Source organism: Ambystoma mexicanum, chromosome 12 (genome assembly GCF_040938575.1).
Source record: "Ambystoma mexicanum isolate Mex_15411 chromosome 12, UKY_AmexF1_1, whole genome shotgun sequence".
In the NCBI taxonomy this organism is placed as follows: Eukaryota; Metazoa; Chordata; class Amphibia; order Caudata; family Ambystomatidae; genus Ambystoma; species Ambystoma mexicanum.
Window position 1 is genome coordinate 117613690 of NC_090936.1, and position 12584 is coordinate 117626273.

The 12584-nt window shown below is 43.0% G+C and overlaps 1 protein-coding gene across 3 annotated transcripts in view; it reads right to left on the bottom strand.

The window, feature by feature from the left end:
- SCUBE1 (signal peptide, CUB domain and EGF like domain containing 1) overlaps nt 1-12584 on the bottom strand; it is a 2600196-nt gene that overhangs the window by 2231084 nt on the left and 356528 nt on the right. The window lies entirely within an intron of this gene.

Below are 12584 nucleotides of genomic sequence, written 5' to 3' on the forward strand. Positions count from 1 at the left end.
CCACCCAGCCGCTGATGTTGAAGCAACGATTCTGTCACTGCCACTATGTCGGCATTCTTTACACGCAGTCTGTTCTGTCCTGGAACCACTGAGATTGGTTGTCTCCATTGCTTCCGCAATACTGGATTGTTCATCTTCCATTCCATTGATACGATGTTGTGGTCACTTTTAGTTGTCTTGAGCACGTTCAGTGTAACAATCTCTTGGACTAAACTATTCGAGACAAAGATGTAATCTAATATAGATTTTTGTCCTCCTCGTTCCCATGTTGGCTTTGCTGGGATATCTCCTCGAGTTGTTCCATTTTGCATTATCAAATTCCTGTGCACCATTTCGTCAAGCCAAGTCAAGATACATTTGTATCTCTCCTTAAATTTCTTGGGAGACTTTATTTGATCAATTTCTAGTAGGTTCATATTGAAATCACCGCACACAATCAGCGGGGCTCCCGGGTTATCGCTTTGGATGTTATCTATGACTTCTAACAGATCGTCTTCGAATTTTTGGTGCGTTTTTGGTGTTGAGTTCCAGTAAACATTTACGAGATAGATAACTTGCTCCTTTTTCTCTATCTGGTTTACTGAACTTACACTAATTGTCTGCAGGAAAGGAGAGATGTTTGATGCTGATATAATTCTCAAACCGGATGATCTTTTAATGAGAACTAGTTGGCCGGACATTGGGCGGCCTATTTTTTTGTCTAATCGCTGGATTTAGTGCAACTTCGTAACCTTCTACGCACTGTGTATTCGCGAGCCACGTTTCTTGGAGACATATCACATCAGTCTTTGCCAAAATTTCAGGTGTTGAGTTCAAAAGATGTGAAAAGCCTCTCGTATTCCAGGTCGCCATCCTCAACGTTGTCGCTTGCTCATGGCATTAACTCATCGTTGGACAGTTCAGAGTTTTCGCGAGCCATGCCCATTTATCACCCCTGTCTTCCAGGACGTTCTTCTTCTCAACCGTAGAATCCGCTGACTTTACCTTCTCACGGTTATCTACTGTTATTTTGAATTCTTTTAGTCTTGTCACGATCGACGGGGAGAGGCTAGTCTCATCTCTTACCTTCTCTTTTGCATCGTCACACCTCTGAGCCTCAACTCTTCCGTTTGTTGGCGCATGGGAGCTCCCCAGTGGGAGGATTCCTTTTTCAACAGGTGGGTTGGTGCCTGTAGGTTTTTCAGTTACTTCGTCCACCAGCGCGTTGTCCACCTCGTAGACTAGGTACCCGGCATCCCACAGCTGCCTCTCACATCTCATTACCAATTCCACATCCTTTTTGTCTATAATGTGTAATAGTACAAATTTCTGGTTTGCATCTGTTATTATTTCGACTCGATCGATTCGGGCACTTTTTATTGATCTTAAACCGGGGATTTTTTGGAATAGCGGCAGGATGGTATACCTGTTTAAAGGCGTATCACTTTTTCTGATTTCAGTTTTTTCTACTAGAAGTCTGAACGCCTGGTGTCCTGCAGGCATTGAGGAAATGTTATTTTTGACAGGGCGTTGTTGCTGGTTCGACTTGGGTTGGTTATCCCATCCTGTCCTCTCAAAGTTTATTTCAGAGTGCTGAGATGCTTTTGTAGGCTCAGACTTTGCGCACAGATCCTGCACTGAGTCATTTATATTCTTCAGCGGATCTGATGTGCTTTTCTTCATGGATTCAGCTTTCTGCATACTTATCATCCGTTTCTCCTCTAATGTATAGTATCTTTGAGTTTCCTGAGGCTTTGCTCGGTCCTTATCTTTTATTTCGTTGTTTTTCTTTGGAGTCCTTGGCCACGAAAAGACTTTTTTACCTTTTGGTTGAGACTCACTCACTTTCACAAGGTCTTTTAGAGGCGTCCGTGGCCCAGTTCTGTCCTTTGTGGACCCGGCATTGGCAGCTCTCTCCTCACCTTTTTGATCGAGCTCCTCAATGTTTTCACTCTCCATTTCATCTTTATCAGGTGAGCTGTACGTTGACAGGTTCAGTAATTCCTCAGTCTCAGCCTCATCATCTTCTATCACCGGAGGAATATTCTGACTCCTTGGGTTTATGTTTGATCCTGGGGCGGAGACATTGGCTTCAGTTTGGGACTCAAGGGTCTCTGTTTCCACCACAGCATCGACACATTTTTGTTTGCTCTTTGTTAGTTTTTGCTCAGGGTTATTAACTGTGATGTTCAAAGCTTTGATGTTTCTAAAGAAATTCGTTGAACTTCTCGGCTTTTGATTCTTTTGGGTTTGTCGGTTTTTCGATTTTTTTATACCTTTGTTCTGCTTCTGATCGACTGCCTTTTTTTTGTTGGATTTCATACTTTTCCCGTTTTCAAAAATGTCGAACCACTCCGCTTCATTCTTTTTTGTGGACGTAACTTTGGGGTCGGTCTCCACACTCACTGAAATGTCCTTTAAGCACTTATCAGCCTGGGTCAGATCAATTGTCAGAGGATTATCCCCTTTTTCTTTCTCCATTTCAATACGGACTATTTCTTGTGGGACTACGTTTGTTGGAATCGTTGTACAAGTGGCAACTAAATGCGTATCCGTATCTATATGGATACCATTTTCCATGAGACCTTTCTCGGAGGTATCGTTTTCTGCAGTACTAATTGTAAGTTCTTTTCCGTAACTGCAGTTTTGAATCGGAATAGTCTTGTTGTTTTTTGATGATTTCTCTTGTTGTTGTCTAACACCTGGTAAACTCGTGCTATTGCCAACGAGCGTCAGATCTTTAGTTATTTCAGCCCTTGGATAGATGCTAGAAGGCTGATTTGTAGGGACTGAGGTATTCTTGTATTCACATTCATTTTGTAGTAGCGACAATGCTTGTCTCGTGACGTCTGCTAACAGTCTTTTATCTTCAGCCGAATTTTTTAACGACTCTTTCAGGGCTGTTAAATAGATTTTGTTGCCTCTTCTTGACATCACCACCTGCGCTGTCATGTCCGTTAAGTCTGCCTCTAGTTTTATCAATTTCGAGTTGAGTAGTGCAATTAACGTGGTTTGATCGCGACAATTCTCATTTAGATTTTCGTATAATTTCATCAGGGGGGCCACGGCTATCATTGATGATGACATCAGGATTGGGCTTAACTTTGTAACTACTGATTCCAGCAATGCAGAGCTGATCCCAGAGTTCATTCGCTCATTCGCTGTTATAGGATCCCCCTCCAGCTGACTCTCGTTTTGTCTTTGCTCAATCTTCTCATCACTCTCTGACTCCGAGGATGGAGAGCTCTTTTTATCTTCACTCACTCTTTTGGGTAGTGTAAAGGCTTTCGCGACACTCCCTCCTTTGAAGCGCTTGTTCATGCCATCTGTTTCAGTATCAGAGCTTATATTTATTCTGTGCCTCTTTTGTGAGGCAATGATTTCATCATTTCTTGTCTCAAAGGGAGGGGTATCTGCCTCAAGTCTCAAGACTTCACCGATGTTCGTATCATTGAGCAATCTTCTCTCTGCTTGTGGCCACGTTCTCCCGCTCTCATATGTTTGGGAGGATTTTCGTGGATGTATAATTTTGCGGTTCATCTCTGCAAGATCTTTCAATAGTTGGTCCGCAATCTCTAAGGAGTCCCTTCTAGTTGATAATTTAAACACATTTTGTACATTATGTGCAGCACTCCTTTCATTCCATACCTCAGGACTCAACCAGTCCTCACTTAGAACTTTCGATGGTCTAACAGAGATTGCATTCTCCTTCATTACTAGCTGGATAGCGTCCTCCGTCTGCTTCAAATTAGGTGATGGCATGTATGTTGACATTCGTTCAGGCGTTTTATTTTCGGGTTTGTGCATTGCTGCCACTCTTAGCCACGCCAAGAGTTTTAGTGAAGATCCAGCTTTTATTGTCTTTTCCATACTTGAAGCACTTTGTGAAGGTGATAGATCCTTATTACAAAGCTCCTTCCCACGCTTTGCCTCATTAGTTAAATGAGTCATCTCCGGCGATGTATGTTCTTCAATAGGACTTCCTTGACAGTTCATCTCTTCTAGTCCCAGGTGGTTTTTTTGCTTTGGACTTGGGCTTGTATTACATTGATTTTTGGAGGATAACGGGGTAGGCAAGTCTGCAGTGCTCAACTTGGGCGCCCTGTTCTCGCTGCATGTATCGTAAGGCAAACTTTGCCTCTGATCGAGTTGAGAGGAGGAGGTTGAGTCGGGACAAGGGCTCTCCTCCTGTAGATGATGTATCATTACCGGACATTTGTCTTTTTCTGCGCCGACAGCGCACACAGCCCTCGAGGGTTCCTCCTGATTTCTCTTCACTATTTGTTCGTCCACTTGTAATGACTGAACGCTCATACTCATTAGATGTTCCTTAGGGGCTGACCCATTTGCACCTTTCGCTCTTCCCCTCTTACTCGTTGCCGTACTTGATCCTACTTCCTCACAATCCGCCAACTCACTCTCACTCTCATTCTCACTCAATTCTATGCTGTCGCTGTCATCGCTCACTTCGCGATCAGCGTGCAGCATTCTATTTGTGACCGCTCCAGTCCATTTCACCTTTCTACAAGTTCGTACGCCTGCGTGAACCATCATCGCTGGGCGGGGAAACGGTGAGTCAAGCAGAGTTGCCGGGACAGAGCGTCTCACATCTCCATGCGCATTCCTTTCTAAAACAGCCTGTAGGTTTGAAATATTTGCCGTTTCTATATCGCGCTTGGCCTGAGCATGAGCACGGGTATTCGCCGTGGCTCCAGTCCGCATTTTAGTTCGCTTGCTCGCTTGCTCTATTTTGCAATCAGCTCGCGAGCGCTCTTACCCCGAGCTCCACCTGCGAGGCAGGTCAGTGGAGGGTGGAAAGTAGAGGGCAGAAGGTCATACGCTTGCTCACTGATCTTCTTACCGGAGTTTCTGTAGAACAGTTCACCGTACTCAACAAACCCCACGGACCACCAGGGAACACAGGAAACACTCTGTACACTCCGCTACGCTACGCTTGGAGTGATGGTGGTTTTTGTGGTAAACTCCGCCTCTTCCTTCAATGGCAAAGACTCGCCAGAACACAGAACACAGGAAACACTCTGTACACTCTGCTTTTGTAGCCTTTTCTCCTTCGTTTTTGCTGAACACAACCAAACACCAATAACGATTTCAGGTCTGGCTGGACCCACGGACTAGCCTCAGAACACCGGGATCAGAAGCCAATGGGGGGTGGGGGTACAAAGGGAATATGCGCAAAAGCGGGATAGAAGGAACAGCATGCGCAGAAAGGGGATAGTCAGTGAGCACGTGCAGAAATGGGATACTGGTGGTTGGTATTGCGTCGCTCCTGTGCCTTGGACCTGAGTATCGTGACATAGAGACAGATTGTCCATCCATCTTGCCAAGTTCAAGACATGTTCTGATTCCAAATGGAACATAAAGGTATTTGCATAGCTTGGGGCCATAGCTGCCCACATACTAGTCCCTCAGAGTTGTAAATAAAACCTGCATAAAACCTAAACATATTATTCACGAGTACTAGCTTTAGAAGTGTTAGTACAAAAGCTCTGTCTGCACTACATGTATTGTGTGCCAACAGCAACTATTCCATGGTTTCCAGTCCAACCTCATGTGTTATATTGGTGTATAGGGAAGAAACATCCATCGTGAAGAGAATGTCACAACCGGGTACAAACTCAATGTTATTCAATTTGGACAATAAGTGTGTAGTATCCTTGATATAAGTAGTGTGGTTTGAATCAATGGTTGTATTACCCTATCTATATATTGCGCCAATGGTTTTGGTATACTCCCCATTGCAGAGATTATTGGACGTCCTGGGGGATTCATCAAACCCTTATGGATCTTGGGTAACAAGTATAATACAGGCATGACTGGATTTGCAACTTCCAAAAAACCTCTAGTCTTCTCTGTTATTACCCCCTCATTTCTGCTTCATCTAAGGTTTCCTTAATGAGCAATTTGACTTTCTCTGTAGGATCAAATGAAAGTTCTAAATATGTCTCCTTGTCCTATAAATGTCTCTCCACCTCTCTCAAGTAGACTTGTCTTTCCATGAGTACCAAAGAACCCCCTTATACGCTGGCTTGCAGATAAGATCATGGTCGGCCAATAATCTCTTAAGGGCCTCATTACACGGAAGGCGGTAAGGGTTAACGGTCACCGTTAAGGGTACCGGTGACCGTTAACCCTTACCGCCTTACTACGAGGTCCCTTTGCGGGACCCAACCTTAACGGCTGGTGTAGACCAGCCGTTAAAGTTGGGACCCGCAAAGGGACCTTGGTGATAATTACGGTACCGCAATTTGCGGTACCGTAATTAGCTCCTTCCCCATTCCCATTATGCCCTATGGGGCAAAAATGGGAATGGGGAAGGGCCATGGAGAAAGGAGAAAGGGGGAATTACCGCCCCGCCAACCTTGGAATGGGGTGGTAATTCCCCTTTCCTCCATGGCGGTACTGGTATGGTACCTGCGGCAACCATGGTGCTAATAGCACCATGGTTTACCGCCTACCGTGTAATGAGACCCTAAGTGTTTGTTGTTCCCTTTGTGAAAAGTTACTAATTCTCCTTTGTCAAAAATGTATTTTCTTAAAGTCCTCCAATACAAGCTTTTCAAATGCGGTGAGGATTGCATTTTGAACAGGTGGATTGAAATTACTTTTCGCGGAAATCTCCAAGAAATCTGAATCATTTGATTCGTCAACCTCATTCTCTTCCATTGGGCCTCATTACGACCCTGGCGGAAATCGTGGCGCCAAATGCACCATGGACCACGGCGGAAAGCTGCCGATAGCGCCATGGGGGTTGGCGGATTTACCGCCCCATTCCGAGGTTGGCGGGGTGGTAAATCCCCATTCCCCATTTTACCCTTCCCCATTCCCATTTTTGCCCCATAGGGTATAATGGGAGTGGGGAAGGCGTTAATTACGCCACCGTAAAATACGGTGGCGTAATTAACAACAAGGTCCCGTAGCGCCATGGATTTCTCCGCCCGGAAAAACCAGGCGGAAAATGCTCCATGGCGCTACGGGAACTCGTAGTGGGGCGGACGGGTCCGCCGCGAATACCGCTGGCGTAAACCCACTCCGCCAGGGTCGTAATGAGGCCCATTGTCTCAAACAAAACTTTCAATTTAAGTTTTCTCAGCAGTTTAAAAAAGTCAATCTTTTCACGTAACAAAGTAATACTGTATTGAGGAACAAACAAGAGTCCTTTCTGTAATACTCCCAACTCAAATTTAGACAGTTGGCATTTAGAGATATTCACTACTAGTTCCTCTTGCTTGTGACCACCTTTCTATGAGGATTTTTTCTTTTTGACTCTTCGGGTCTTACGCGGTTTAAAAAAGAAACCTTTCTGCCTTTAGTATAACCTGATGCCTCAGTCGGTACAACTTCTAATGCATAGCCTTCTCCACCCAGCTCTGCTCTATTTTATGGGACACTTTCTAGTTGACCGCTTGAAGCGTCAGAAGATGCAGTCTCTCAAATCGGTTCCTTCTCTTCCTGTGGATTCCTCTCTGGTTAAAAATCAAATCTAGTTGACTTCTGGGGATAGTATTACTGCCAGCTGTAAACAATGTCCAACTTGTAGTCTTGTGAAAACATTAGGCATCCATCTCGGGTCCTCACTCAGTTCCGAAGCTCACGCGAATCAGGTGACAAAAACAGCGCCTATTACCTTATACTGCTGAAAAATATTCGTCCCTTTCTCTCTGAGCCAGATTGTACATCAAAAGCGCGGGCCATAATATTATCAAGGATTGATTACTGTAATGCCTTACTTATAGGAGCTAATAAGAAATGTCTGCAAAAACTGCAAATCACTCAGAATAATGCTGTTCGTATTATTAACACTAAATCGCGACAAGAGCACATATCCAGCAGTCGACAAGACTTACACTGGCTTGCGGTACCTGCAAGGGTACACTTCAAGTCAGCTGTGATTATTCACAGATGTCTACATGGGATGGGGCCAGTTTACCTCAGAAATATGGTAACCACCTACAATCCAAGACAAACTCTTCGCTCATCTACACTATCTCTGATCACCAACCCTAGCTTTAAACAGGCTAACGGATTGAGGAAATCTTTCCCTGTCTTCTCAGTCAAACTTTGGAACTCACTTCCCCAGGCCCTGAGACAGAAACAAAATATCACAAGTTTCCGATAAAAGCTAAAAACCTTTCTCTTTAAGCAATGCTCCCCTGATGTAAATGATGATTTAACTTTGCTGCTTTCTGTCCGTCTTCAATGTTCGTCTTTTGGTACTGATGCTACCCTGGTGCCCTGATGCCTCTGGGCTTTCGGCCCCAGATACAAATACAAATAAATAAATAAATAAATTGCATGCTGGTCATAGTAGTGATCAAACTACCTGTGATCTCTGTTAACAAAAATATTCCATGCTAGACAATAAAGTGAACAATTAGTTTAATAAAACATTGACATTTTAAATCTTTTGTTACATTATAATTTCAAGATCACCATAGGTTTATGAGTAAAGAAATGAAGATTAGTGGCAGAAGACCCTTTAATACCCTTGAAAAACGAGTCTTCTCCCATTCCTTGAAAAGCCTGACAACAGGACTCCAAGATTGTTGGCTTATAGTTGTTTTATTTTTACTGTACCACCACCTGTTAGGATAAGTAATCTCAGGATGCTGGCGGTCCTAACCAAATACATTTTAGCAGTCCATTTTGTTTAAGCATTTCTAATTAATCAGTCTTAATAGTGCACTAGCATTTTATTTTAACTACAGCAGGACATTCGAGGAATTACAATTCCTGAAAGCATTAGCCCAGCGTACTGCACCTGTCATCCTCCTGTGCCACCGGAAGACCTGTTTGGGTCAGTTCCACAATTGCGGGAAATCCTATGGGTGAATCCATTCCAACTTTGGCTGTAAAAATACTATTTAGCAGCTGTAATTCTAAGCGATTGAAGATAGTTTATGTAATCCTGAACATAGGGGAATACATTAAAAAGATTTAAATATGATTTCTCATATCAAAGAATGTCTTTTAGCAATGGAATATAAAGCAGGGTCAGTTATTGTCAGAACTTTGAATCAGAGTAGACTTAATAATATACGAATCAAATCACAAATTATTAAACACCACACACAATTAACAATACGTGCCAAATGTTATGGCCTTGATTAATGCCAGGTCGGCAGTAACTAATGCTTCTGCTATATGTGACCTGATTGAAGACCATTTTAAAAAAAAGGTTATCACTGAAATCTGGTTCACCAACAGTTTGCCTTCAATGTTTCATAAATTAGTTACACGCAATTATTTAATTCAATGACTGAATCGATTCAATCCAAAAAGGGGGGGATTTGCTATTATCTATAAATCCTGTTGGAGAGTATCGAGATTTGAAAACTTAATCTGGAATAATGCCTACCAGATTGGATTTACAAATATTGGTCTTTCTCCTAATCTACCCTTTGAAATGGTATTATGCTATGTGACAAACCAGCAATGATTCCTCCCACAAACCTGGCCTGGGACCCTTCTCATGTGGCCAGGGAAAGGCAGATACGTCTTGATCCTGACCCTCGGGTGGTGTTCTGTGGGAGGATTAAATGAGGGGTGAGGGGGAAGAACCAGGTCAGGCAGACTGAGAAACCCCTTACATAACTTTCCCCCGTAATCCCACATTATTGACAGCATATTGCCAAGTAGAAGAAGTACAGAACTCTACATTTTCTATTTGCAACTTCAAGTCCCATAATCCCAAAGGTACTAGGATGGAGAAGAGGGCTGAAGAGCAGTGCAGACCTGAAGGTCAGGCAATTAAGGGTAACAGCCCACACCTGGGGGAGGCTGAGAGGCTTAAAAAGCTCCCTCACGTGCAGGCCATAGGTTGTGGTTGGGGCTGGAGGAGCAGTAGGAGTTGTAGCTGCAGCAGAAGCAGTTGTGGCAGGAGAAAGTGGCAGAAGAAAGTACGTTGCTGGCAGAATCCACAGAAGTGGGAGGAAAGAAAGGATGCCAGGATTTTCGATCAGTTTATTCAAGTTACCAGTCCTGAGTTGGTCCTTTTCCCCCTAAGTCTGGATTGCAGAGGTTGGGCAGTGGGAAGCGTAAGATTTGAAAGCTTTCCCCCATGTGAACCTGATCACAGGGAATTTGCACTGAGAATTGTCTGTGTGCCTGGATGCTGGTGTGCTCCAGGGAGTCGTGGTGAGGTGAACTCTGCGCCTGTGAAGTGGGACCGAAGGCAGCTTGCTGAGAAAAGTGTGCCCGGTCGAGAAAATCAACATATTCAAAGTCCAGCAGCCTGTGAAATGGTCATGAAAAGCTAGTGAGTATTTCCGAGCATTCTCAAACCCACGGGCATTGTCAGGCAGGCAACTGTGACCAGTTGTTTTCAAGAGAGTGAAAATGACAGAAGCTGATTTGAGCGTATCAGACAATGGAGTGCAACAAATGTAGGACTCGCCTATAAGAAAATACGCTTAGAAAGTAATTTTGAAAATTGCAATTATAAAAACAGCTATAACAACGTTAATAATGGTTGCGTGTGCCTGAAGTGATTCTAACACAAAGCCCGACTAAAGCCACAATAATTTTGTACCCTGTGAAACAAAGTGTTAAACCTCAATATTGTTAAACGAAGAGAACAAACAAGCATTACCTTAAACCAAGTGATGAACATGCATTGACCTCAGCCAGAAGAAGCTAAATTAAAGATTTCTTTGGAAGTAACTGTTGCTACCAGAAGATAAAGGGCTAATATAATATATTTAAAGGTAAAGCTTGTAGATCAGTGACTATGGTGTAAAAGAAACAGCAATTAGTCATTAACTCACATTGCCAAGGCCAATAGAGGTTAAACTGAAAGTACTTGATTTGTGGCTTGATAGAAAGACAAGAGTGGTTGAAAAGTGGCCCTATGGGAAGCTGATGGTTATAAGAGAAAGGGACATTGCTTGCCTAGCAGACCTAAAGGGCACTGATGTGGAACTTGTCTTTACTGCAAAGTGGTGGAAAATGGTTTAAGCTGTTAAGAGTTGAAGAAGTGTTGAACTGTACAAGTGTTAGTGAAACGGAAACATCAGAAACAGTACAATGGAAACACTGTGAAGCAGAGAAGTGAAACTGCATGGAGTATCTTTGAAGCAGTTAGATCTAGCAGAAGAGTGGACCAGACAGAAGTGGAAGTAGAAGACCGGGTCCGAAATACCCCAATAGAAGTTGATTGTGCTGTAAAGTTTACCTGACAAAGAAGCTGCTGTTTTTCATGGCGCTAAGAGGAAAGCGCTGTGAAGGAAGCTGTTGTGGTTCATGTTGTTAAGAGAGAGAAACATTGTGCCGTTACCCTGACAAAGAAGTGGTTGTATTTCATGGTGCTGAGAGAAAAGCACTGTGATGAGAAGTCAATCGCAACTAAACTGTCTTTTGTGAATCAAACCAGTTGTGACAGTTGTGACAGAAATCATCTTGACCAAGAATACTATTGGTGTTGTTTAAGAAACTTTAACTTGTACATTTCCTGGAGAAGAAGAATATTTTCTGTGTTGTACTGTGGAGTGTTGGAAGTTTTCTTTAACAAACAGACTTTGCCACGAACCTTGTCGGAACTTAGTTTGGACACCGGATTTCCTTGTTACTTTGTGTTATTCAATGGAAATGACTTTGACCTAAAACATGGGGAAGGGGAACTCGCTCAGGTTACAAAGACTTTGAATGAGTTGCTAATACAAGCATTGCCATTGTGAATTGCCATTTTGTTTGTGTATAAGTGTGAGGGTCAGACATCGTATGCTATAGTGTTTTCTTTAGCATATGATAGGAAGGGAATCCTCGTCACGGTAGGGATAGTGAGGAGTTTATTGAAATTCTTACTTTAATAAAATGGCATATTTGGACCAATTATCTAAATGTTTTCTGCCTCACGTTTCTGACCCCCTCTCAGCTACCACCTGCCAGGACAAGCTGACATTTCCGTAGAACATTTAAATAACTTTATTACGACCAATGTGTTAAAATACCCACGTCTGCTTGTAGCAGGCAATTTTAATATCTATCTGAAATCACAGATTAACACAACAGCCTCCAAATTTACAAACATCTTCTTGAATCATGGCCTAGCACACCTCCCCCTCACATAAGATGGGACACTGCCTTTATATTTTAACAGTGAGAGGACCTGGATTTATCATGCTTGATACCATCCCGGTATCGTGGTCCGATCTTTTGTAAAAATTTGTAAGAACTTATTCTTTGAACATAGTCAAAGTTGTGCAGTTCAATACAAAAACACCTGAAACTGGTTTCGGGTATTGATCCAGGAGAGCATTGATAATATATCTGGGTATAAGATGACCTTGACCCTGACTGCTGAGTCAGATAGCTCATGGTGTGAGGAGTTCTTTGCAACCAACTTCAGAACACTGGGAGAGTTGTGCCAAAATATGGCTCCATTGAAACTTTCAGTAACAACAAATGGGAGTCGAAAGGTAGTCACCTTCCGTCTATACCACAACTTTTATCACAAAACTGACAGAAGGATATTTATTTTAAAAAATATTCCTCAAGCTAAATCCTTAGCAGTAACTAAATAGCCCTACAAGTAAGTAACCTCATAGCCCATTCCACCAGCCCTAGCACAAGGTGATGTGCCGACTACA